Below are 10,850 nucleotides of genomic sequence, written 5' to 3' on the forward strand. Positions count from 1 at the left end.
ATCTATTGAGATTCAGTATTATTATTACATTGTTTTGGCACTGGAACCTTTTTTCTTTAAGCAACAACATATCTGCACTAAAAATGCCCCTAAGTATGTTCATAAGGAACTTAATTCGTCAAAATAAAACTAGGCTTCCAGTTTTAAGGGAGGGAAAAAACATGGCCATTTTGATGTCAGGGTGAAATACTTAAAGATTTACAAATGGAAGCTAATATATTTATATTACTCCAGTCAGTACACAAGAGTCTGCTGAATGCAATATTCACACAAACTGCTGTCTGCGACATTTCCTGCTTTAAATTTAGATGCGTGTTGTGTGTGTGTGTGTGTGTGTGTGTGTGTGTGTGTGTGTGTGTGTGTGTGTGTGTGTGTGTTTGTGTGCTAGCGCTGTCTCCTGGGCCCTTCTAGTTAGCAAGCCATGGGCTACTGGCTGAGTGGTTGCCATGGAGTTTTGACATCATTTCTGCAATAAAAATAGACGAATCTGTGAAGTCAATACGGTGCTAGGGATGCTGAGGGGTGCTATCGGGCAAAAAAAAGTAACAACGCTGGGTAAAATAACCTCCACTTTCTGCTGAATCACACACAAACACAGACACACATTATTGTATTTCTTACCTTCATGAGACCTGAGAAAAACCTCTTTAGGACCACCCTTTCTAGATATATAAATATTTGTATTTACAACATTAATGATATATACATACTATGCAAATATAAAAAAGGTAACTGTAGAAGTCGCTGTCTTGCGGTTCCACGGATATGCACGTCAAAGTATCCAAGCGTACAGAGTTGACACAATATTTAATGTTTTTCAACACAACCATCAAATGATACTCTTTCTTCCAGAACTTTCCAGTCTCTCTCCAAACTTCCTCCTTCTCCTGCACCCGGCCGCTCACTGTTAAAGACAACAGATGATTGGATTAACACGTACCACCTGTGAAATCTAATCACCTGCCAGCTGTGTCCCCCTTTCAGCACCCCTGCCCGATGGTGCTCGTCCTCAGCACCATGGACAGCGGCGGTGACTTTTGCTCCTGCAGACCTTTAAGCTTTTTTTTTTTTTTTTTTGGTTTGTAATTGTTTTTTAATCTTCATTATTTTACTTCAAGGTATTACAGTATGTCTCTATATACATATTTGTTTTAATTGTTTTTATTAATTTTGGCCAAAGGGGGCGCATTTATATATATATATATATATATTTTTTTAAATATATTTTTATTGAATTTTACAGTTAAAATCACATTTAACAGTCATACTTTGCTCATGCAAAGCCTTCATACAATCACACATCCACTCATACACACTCACATGCACACTTGAGGAGAGAGGTGCACTTAAACTTTAACAATTCAAGGTTTACAGTATAAACATTATTAGAAAAGATACCCAGATATTGTATATATATATATATATATATATATCCATCCATCCATCCCGCTCTGGCTCAGGATCAGCAGGCTATCCAGACCATAGCAAGATGGATGAACATTCCTCGGCATCAAGGATCCTCAGGCAGTGATCCCAAGATCACCTCTCGAGGACCTCTCCACCGTTCACACTTAAAAAAGAAAAGGAAAGTCACAGAAGTTGATCAGATGCAAAACAATACAAAATAAAAAGTCACAAAAAAATAAAAAATAAATAAATAAGCAAGTAAACCGTGGCAAAGCCATATCAGAAGTAACAAAAAAACAAAAAAAACAGTAATAGTGTAGGATCAAAACAGAAAATAATAAAAATAATAAAAAAGGAATACAACTACAAAAAAGATGGCAGTTTTTTTTTTTCTTGTTTTTTTTCTTTTTTTTTCTTAAATGTCAAAATTATGATTCAATATATGTCAGTAAAGGTTTCCATTTATATTTCTTACACACATGTATTACATATGTTGGCTCTTCAATTTTTTTTACATACTTTTTGTTATTTCATATGTTGACCAGAGGGAGAGCACTTTTAAAAACGATACACCGTCAATTTGAAAAATCCCTCCTTTTTTGGGACCACCCTAAGTTTGATATATTGAGACAGTCTCTATTAGATGCAATAGTTTTCCGTATTGGGACCATGATTTCGGTCTTAACTTGTTCCCCGATCCTCATATGGAAGGTACTTTTTCCTTGTTGATGTCTCAAAAAGGGTGAAAATACAAGAACACACACACACACACACACACACATTCTTGTATTTTTCATAATCTTGGGACCTCTGAAAAATGCCTACCTCTTTAGGACCACCCTTTCTAGATACATAAAGATTTGTATTTACAACATTAATAATATATTCATACTATGCAAATATCAAAAGGTAACCTTTTAGTTATTTTTGTTGTTGTTGAATGTGTTGTTTGTAATTGTTTTTTAATCTTCATTATTTACTTCAAGTTAATACAGTATATATATATATATATATATATATATATATATATATATATATATATATATTTATATATATATATATATATATTTGTAATTTTTTTATTGTATTTATTTATTTTTTTAAATTATTTTTGGCCAAAGAGGGGGCATTTCAATTTCTTACACACACTTATTATTACATATGTTGGCCAGAGTGGGAACATTTCACATTTTTACATGCACTTGTCATATCATATGTTGACCAGAGGAGGGAGCCCTTTTAAAACCGACACGCAGTCAATTTGAAAAGGACAGCATTGGTAGCCAGTGATGTCGGCTTGCTAACGTGACATTGTTGTTGAGCTCATGGCTATTTCATCCCACATTGTAAACACAAAACTAATTTTTTTTACAATTTTCACGGTCCCTAAAGTATATTCATAGTCCTTACATGTTGAAACTGTTACTGTTTAGATTGTAGCCAAGTAGCGTATAGTGCAATTTGACAGGCGGGATTATTGCCACAGCTTCGAGCAGCTGCTACTAAAATTTGTATTCAGACCTACATGGGAATATGTGGCCAGAGTGTTAACAGGGAAAATTATAAGTGCGAAACAAATAACGGCCGACACAGATGGGATGGGGGGCAAACAGACAGCAGTGAAGTAATTTACATTTACACAACCCTTTAAAAACTGAACTTTTCAGCTTTGCACTTTTCATTAATCCCTGTTTCAGACCTGGAAAAGCAACAATATGAAAGTATTGTGTTGTGTGGTAGAGCCGTTTGCTGATGTCAACATCGAGTGGTCCATGGTGGGGGTGGGGTTTGGGTATGGGTATGCGTACGTTATGGACAACGACCGCAAGTGTATTTTATCGATGGCATTTTGATAGCGTGACGAGATCTCGAAGCCCAATGTTGTGCCGTTCACCCGAGATCATCGCCTCATGTTGCAGCCTGACAATGAACAGCCCCATGTTGCAAGGATCTGTACACAATTCCTGGAGGAATGCATGGCCAGCATACTCACCGGACATGTCACCCATTGAGCATTTTTGGGATTCTATGGATCGGCATATACGTACGACAACGTGTTCCAGTTCCTGCCAATATCCAGCAACTTGGCACAGCCGTTGAAAAGGAGTGGACCACCATTCCACAGGCCACAATCAACTCTATGCCAAGGAGATGTGTTGCACTGCGTGAGACTAACGGTGGTCACACCCGATACTGACTGATTTTCTGACCACCCCCCGAACTCCAATAAAGCAAAACTGCACATTTCAAATTGGCCTTTTATTGTGGGCAGCCTAAGCAAACCTGTGCAATAATCATGCTGTTTAATCAACATCTTGATATGCCACACCCGTGAGGTGGGATGGATTATCTTGGCAAAGAAGAAATGCTCACTAACACAGATTTGTGAACAATATTTGAGAGGAAGAGGTCTTTTGTTTATATAGTAAAAGTTTCAAGTCATAGAAAATGGGAGCAAAAAGAAGTGTTGCTTTTATTATTTTTGTATAATATATATATATATATATATATATGTATATATATATATATATATATATATATATATATATATATATATATATATATATATATATATATATATATATATATATATATATATATATATATATATATATATATATATATATATATGTATGTGTGGGAAAAAATCACAAGACTATTTCATCTCTACAGGCCTGTTTCATGAGGGTTTCATGAGGGTTTTCCTCAATCATCAGGAGGAAACACTATTTTTTTTTTGGATAATCTAATTAAGACATATATATATATATATATATATATATATATATATATATATATATATATATATATATATATATATATATATATATATATATATATATATATATATATATATATATATATATATATATATATATATATATATTTATATATATATTTGCTGACGGCGAGACACAGCTGGCAGGTGATTAGATTTCACAGGCGGTACGTGTTAATCTAATCATCTGTTGTCTTTAACAGTAAGCGGCCGGGAGCAGAGGAGAGTGGAGGATACGGACGTAGCTGAAAAGTCACGTTCTAGGAGACAAAACTGTGGTTGAAAAGAAAACGTTTTCAATAAAACCTTGTTGAACCTGCACGCTGGGCTCTTGTGCCATGTCTGTAGTGGAGCTGCTAGGAGGCGACTTCCACATTATATATATATATATATATATATATATATATATATATATATACACTACCGTTCAAAATTTTGGGGTCACCCAAACAATTTTGTGGAATAGCCTTCATTTCTAAGAACAAGAATAGACTGTCGAGCTTCAGATGAAAGTTCTCTTTTTCTGGCAATTTTAAGCGTTTAATTGACCCCACAAATGTGATGCTCCAGAAACTCAATCTGCTCAAAGGAAGGTCAGTTTTGTAGCTTCTGTAACGAGCTAAACTGTTTTCAGATGTGTGAACATGATTGCACAAGGGTTTTCTAATCATCAATTAGCCTTCTGAGCCAATGAGCAAACACATTGTACCATTAGAACACTGGAGTGATAGTTGCTGGAAATGGGCCTCTATACACCTATGTAGATATTGCACCAAAAACCAGACATTTGCAGCTAGAATAGTCATTTACCACATTAGCAATGTATAGAGTGTATTTCTTTAAAGTTAAGACTAGTTTAAAGTTATCTTCATTGAAAAGTACAGTGCTTTTCCTTCAAAAATAAGGACATTTCAATGTGACCCCAAACTTTTGAACGGTAGTGTATATATATATATATATATATATATATATATATATATATATATATATATATATATATATATATATATATATATATATATATATATATATATATATATATATATATATATATATATATATATACACCACTTTTTCTAGATGTATAAAGATTTGTGTTTACAACATTAATAATATATGCATACGATGCAATTATAAAAAAGGTAAACTTTTAGTTATTTATTTATTTTTTGAATTTTCTGCTTGTAATTGGTTTTTAATCTTCATTATTTACTTCAAGTCATTACAGTATGTCTCTACATTCATATTTTTAATTATTTTTTTTTAATTCATTTTGGCCAAAGAGGGCGCATTTCAATTTCTTACACCTTTGTTATTTAATATGTTGGCCAGAGGGGGAGCACTTCAAATGTTTAAATATATAGGTATTACTTCATTCATGTTAGCATTATGCTAGCATTTTGCGCTGTAGTTGCCAGCTTGATTAGCGGTGCAAACTGGCAACTAGCGGTTAGCGCGATAGTTGCTACCTCGCAATTAACGTGCTAAATGCGAGCTAGCTATTCGATTTAATACCTTAGTATTGCACAATATCAATATATGATATAATTTAAACACAATTTAATGCAGGATATACAAGTAGTTTTGAGGTCTTAGGACTGGAAAATGTTAGGGATCCCTGAATTTAGTTATACCTTCCGACTTGCGCTGAAAATCGACTCGTAAGAACCCAACTCATGGGACATGCTGTACTTGTGTTGGCAGTTATTTCTACTTTGTGTGTTGCTCTTAGTTACAACAGCCAGGTTTAACTGTCAATATCAAAATATGAAGTTATTTGCCAGCATTACGACTATGTTTTCTATAAGTGATAAAAGGGACATTTTCAGCCACCTCCATGTGGTGTGGTAAGCTCCAACACTGCCAATGAGATGTACTTGCAGATGACATCTTCATATATTTCGATATAGCATATATTCATATTATCCAGGTGTGTATCGGAGCATACGATAATTTCAACCTTTCAACCACGCCGGACCTTTTGTGTGTTTGTGCTGTGTGTTTTTTCCCGCCCTCCTCTCCGAGACACCATCGCAAGCAGACAGTGGAAAAGCAATCTGTCTGCTAAGTGATTTGTGAGAAGTGTCACATTCTCACCTGGTTGTAATTGCCTGCTGTTGTCACCCAGCTGCAGTGATAGGTGCTTGTGAAGTGAGACGGGACCAAAAATGCGGGGGTGGGAACCAATATGACCAGGCGTGCGACGAGGACTGTCTGGATTGAAGGGAGAGCTTCCGGATTGAAAGGCCGTGCATTTGTGTCAAAGGTGCTTTGTAGTACTTTGGGGTCCAATCTAGGGTTGTACGGTATACCGGTACTACTAGTACCGCGATACTAATGAATCATATTCGGTACTATACCGCTTCTCTAAAAAGTACCGGTTCCTCCCCCCGCGTCGTCATCCCGTCGTGACATTGCTGGTTTTTACGAGCAGAGGAGCATGTTCGGCAGTGCACAATCACAGAGTATCAATCAAAGTCAATCAATCAATGTTTATTTATATAGCCCTAAATCACAAGTGTCTCAAAGGGCTGCACAAGCCACAACGACATCCTCGGTTCTGATCCCACATCAGGGCAAGGAAAAACTCAACCCAGTGGTAAGACAATGAGAAACCTTGGAGAGGACCGCAGATGTAAAATAAAAAATAAAAAAAATAAAAATATAAAAAAATATTTATATATATATATATATATATATATATATATATATATATATATATATATATATATATATATATATATATATATATATATATATATATACACTACCGTTCAAAAGTTTGGGGTTACTTTGAAATGTCCTTATTTTTGAAGGAAAAGCACTGTACTTTTTTTTCAATGAAGATAACTTCAAACTAGTCTTAACTTTAAAGAAATACACTCTATACATTGCTAATGTGGTAAATGACTATTCTAGCTGCAAATGTCTGGTTTCGGTGCAATATCTACATAGGTGTATGGAGGCCCATTTCCAGCAACTATCACTCCAGTGTTCTAATGGTACAATGTGTTTGCTCATTGGGTCAGAAGGCTAATTGATGATTAGAAAACCCTTGTGCAATCATGTTCACACATCTGAAAACAGTTTAGCTCGTTACAGAAACTACAACACTGACCTTCCTTTGAGCAGATTGAGTTTCTGGAGCATCACATTTGTGGGGTCAATTAAACGCTCAAAATGGCCAGAAAAAGAGAACTTTCATCTGAAACTCGACAGTCTATTCTTGTTCTTAGAAATTAAGGCTATTCCACAAAATTGTTTGGGTGACCCCAAACTTTTGAACGGTAGTGTATATATATATATATATATATATATATATATATATATATATATATATATATATATATATATATATATATATATATATATAATTTTTTTTTTTTAATTATTATTTTTTTATATTTAATAAAAAAAATTCATATATATTTTTAAACTTGGGACTTCCCGCTGGCCGGATTTTGGACACTGGCCGTAGTTTGGGGACCACTGGTTTAATGCATGAAACACAAACATATAAAGTCAACTTGTTTTTTTCTACTCTACTTGTACTTTACGAAAAACCTCTACCTCGATTCAAATGAATTCTTAGGCCTACTACGCTACTGCATTTTATTGTTGTTATTATGGTGGTACTTTGAGAGCCAGATGTTTTTTGAGGTGGTACTTTGTCAAAAAAAGTGGAGAACCAATGGGTCGGACCCAGTTTTTTTGCATGTAAAAAAACAACAACTCAGCTTTGGGTCGTCTACTTTGTGCGTGTTTACACTGAAATCACAATGTAAGACATCGGGGTTTATGTCTGAAGCATAGGCACTATAATGTATATAATGTTAAATACCACACAGAATAAAAACAAACTTTCAATTTACAGAAAACATTTCTGCAGTCAGTTTGCCTTTTGCATGCACCCTCAACACCTGTGGCATTGTGCTGTGGAATAACACTGATCATGCCACCTGTGCAATTTTCATGCTGTCTAATGCATCTTAATATGATACACCTGTGGGGTCGATGGATTACCATGTCTCTACAAAGAAGTTTTCACCAACACACATTTGCCAACAGTATTGACGTTTTTATAGAAAAAGTTTCCAGATCATGAAAAACACAACCAAAAAAAATGTCATATTTCTGTTCAGTGTATTCAACGTTTTAATATGTCTGCTGGGGGAAAAAAATGGCAAGCAGGTATGAAGTGTGGTTTAATGGATTCAGACTTGCGGGTCAGATCCTGACGTGGATGGCTTCGGTTTAGTCTGTCAGTCAGATTTTGAAGAAACGCAAAAAAAGACCGGAGAACACGACTGAAGGGGGGATGATGACACAATACTCGACTTGGTGAAAAACATCAACAGAAGTTCACAAGCTGTCGGAAATATATATCATTAAAATGATTGGACAGGAATAGGACAACTCAAAGTATATAGAGAAAGAAAATGGCATTTTAGAATCCAACGCATACCACATTGTGTCAACAAAGGGTAAAGCCACATCATGTTTTTGAAGTTTGCTGCTTTTTTAAGCATATTTAAAGTATTTTTGGCCTAAACTAAGTATTTTCAAACAAAGAAATGGTCAAATTTATAAAAAAAATAGTGGATATATAATACAGCGGTGGGCCGTCAGGGCCAGCAAGACCTTCTCTGCTGGACTAACATAACCAGAAATGGTAAATGGGTTATACTTTTACCTTCAAGGTACTCAAAGTGCTTTAACACTACTTCCACATTCACCCATTCACACACTGAGGGCGGTAGCTGCCATGCAAGGCCCTAACCACGACCCATCAGGAGCAAGGGTGAAGTGTCTTGCTCAAGGACAAAACGGACATGACGAGGTTGGTAGAAGGTGGGGATCGAACCAGGAACGCCGTCATGATCATAATTAAAGTAATTCATATTCTCTTCATGTCATATTATGCTCCTACCAGTGCTGTTGTTTTTAAGTTAGAGTTTTTATCCAATCAGAATTCAGCTTGCTTATGTTGCCATGCTGTACCAAATCTGCCCGGGGTTTTCAGAATCAACAATGCGGCGTCCGTGACCTATATTTCTTTATGTTTTTCTTTTCCCTATTGCTAATAAGGGTTTAATGTTATGCAGAGGCGTACCTATAACATTTTGCAACAGGTTTTCTTCTTCCAAAGGGGGCCGTAGCAGAACAATAATTGAAAAAGACTGGGTTAATAGCAATCGATTTTAAATAGAAAATAATAGACTGTGATCAAGTAGAGCAAATAGAATGTAAAAACGACAATATCAGACATGATACAGGATAAACTGGTCATAAAAAAGCCATTCAATAACCCAATATTCTCCAATGGATGGAATTGCGAGTAGGTGATAAAGTGCCTGTAAGTTAACCAAAGCTAATAATGGCTCTCCGACAGAGCTCTCTCATGTCAAAGCCAGATGATTGAGCGGAATTCATCAGGGAAACAACCCACATTCGTGATTTTGACACATCAAGAGCGCTCACAGTGGGGAAGAGCTCTTGAACGCCTCTCCAAAAAACAAGCGCATATCAGCCTATATTGTAAAGGCACACTTAACTCAAGAAGCCATTTGACATGCAGCTAAACGCAGCATGGAGAACAAAAACCATTTCAAAAAAATTATAATTTCTTTACAATCTGGAACTCATTACTATCAGAAAGCCAAATAAAACCTAATAGAAATAAATATGTGTGTCACTTTTCACTTAGCATATTTATTAAATTATATTGTCATACTGAGGGCACACCGAATTATATATACCACATACAATGGGTCATATTATGATTTTTTTTTCTACATTTAAAACACCTCCTTGTTGTCTACGTAACATGTAATGGTGGTTCTTTGGTCACAATTTTGCATAGATTATGTTTTACAGATCATCTTTGAGCCGCTTTCTGACCATCTCTTAACGATGCTCAGCTTTGTGGGCGGTCTTCAACAGCGTCTTCTCCCTCTTATCTTTATTGTACCTGTAGTTTTTAGCGCGTCTATTGACAGGTAGAAGTTAGAACTGAGCGCTATTTTGTATTAGAAATGGCAACAGCGGAGGATGAATGACCCACAACAAGAGGATAGAGAAAAAGTAGGATACTATCAAGATCCAGGGCCGGGAGGTGGCAGTAGTGGTGCAGTACAAGTACCTGGGAGTCAACTTCAACAGCAGACTGGACTGGAAGGACAAGGACATGAGCAGACTCTTTCTCCTGAGGAAGCTAAGGTCCTTTAATGTGTGCAGCAAGATGTTGGATATCATGTTTCAGTCTGTTGTGGCCAGTGCCCTGTACTTTGCAGTGGTTTGTTGGGGGAGCAGCACCAGCAAAAGGGACTTAAACCGGATTGACAAACTGATCCGGAAAGCCGGCCAAACTATTGGCACGCAGTTGGAGGCGTTTGTTTCAGTGAGGGACAGGAGGACACTGGACAAATTGCTCGCCATCATGGACAATCCTGCCCAACCCCTCCACCAGACAATTGAGGGACAGCAGAGTTCATACTCCAACAGGCATTTTCAGCTTCGTTCCCACAGTGTTTGATTCAATCAATCAATCAATCAATCAATCAATGTTTATTTATATAGCCCTAAATGACAAGTGTCTCAAATGGCTGCACAAGCCACAACGACATCCTCGGTACAGAGCCCACATACGGGCAAGGAAAAACTC

This window comes from Entelurus aequoreus, linkage group LG13, assembly GCF_033978785.1.
Source record: "Entelurus aequoreus isolate RoL-2023_Sb linkage group LG13, RoL_Eaeq_v1.1, whole genome shotgun sequence".
NCBI classification, from domain to species: domain Eukaryota; kingdom Metazoa; phylum Chordata; class Actinopteri; order Syngnathiformes; family Syngnathidae; genus Entelurus; species Entelurus aequoreus.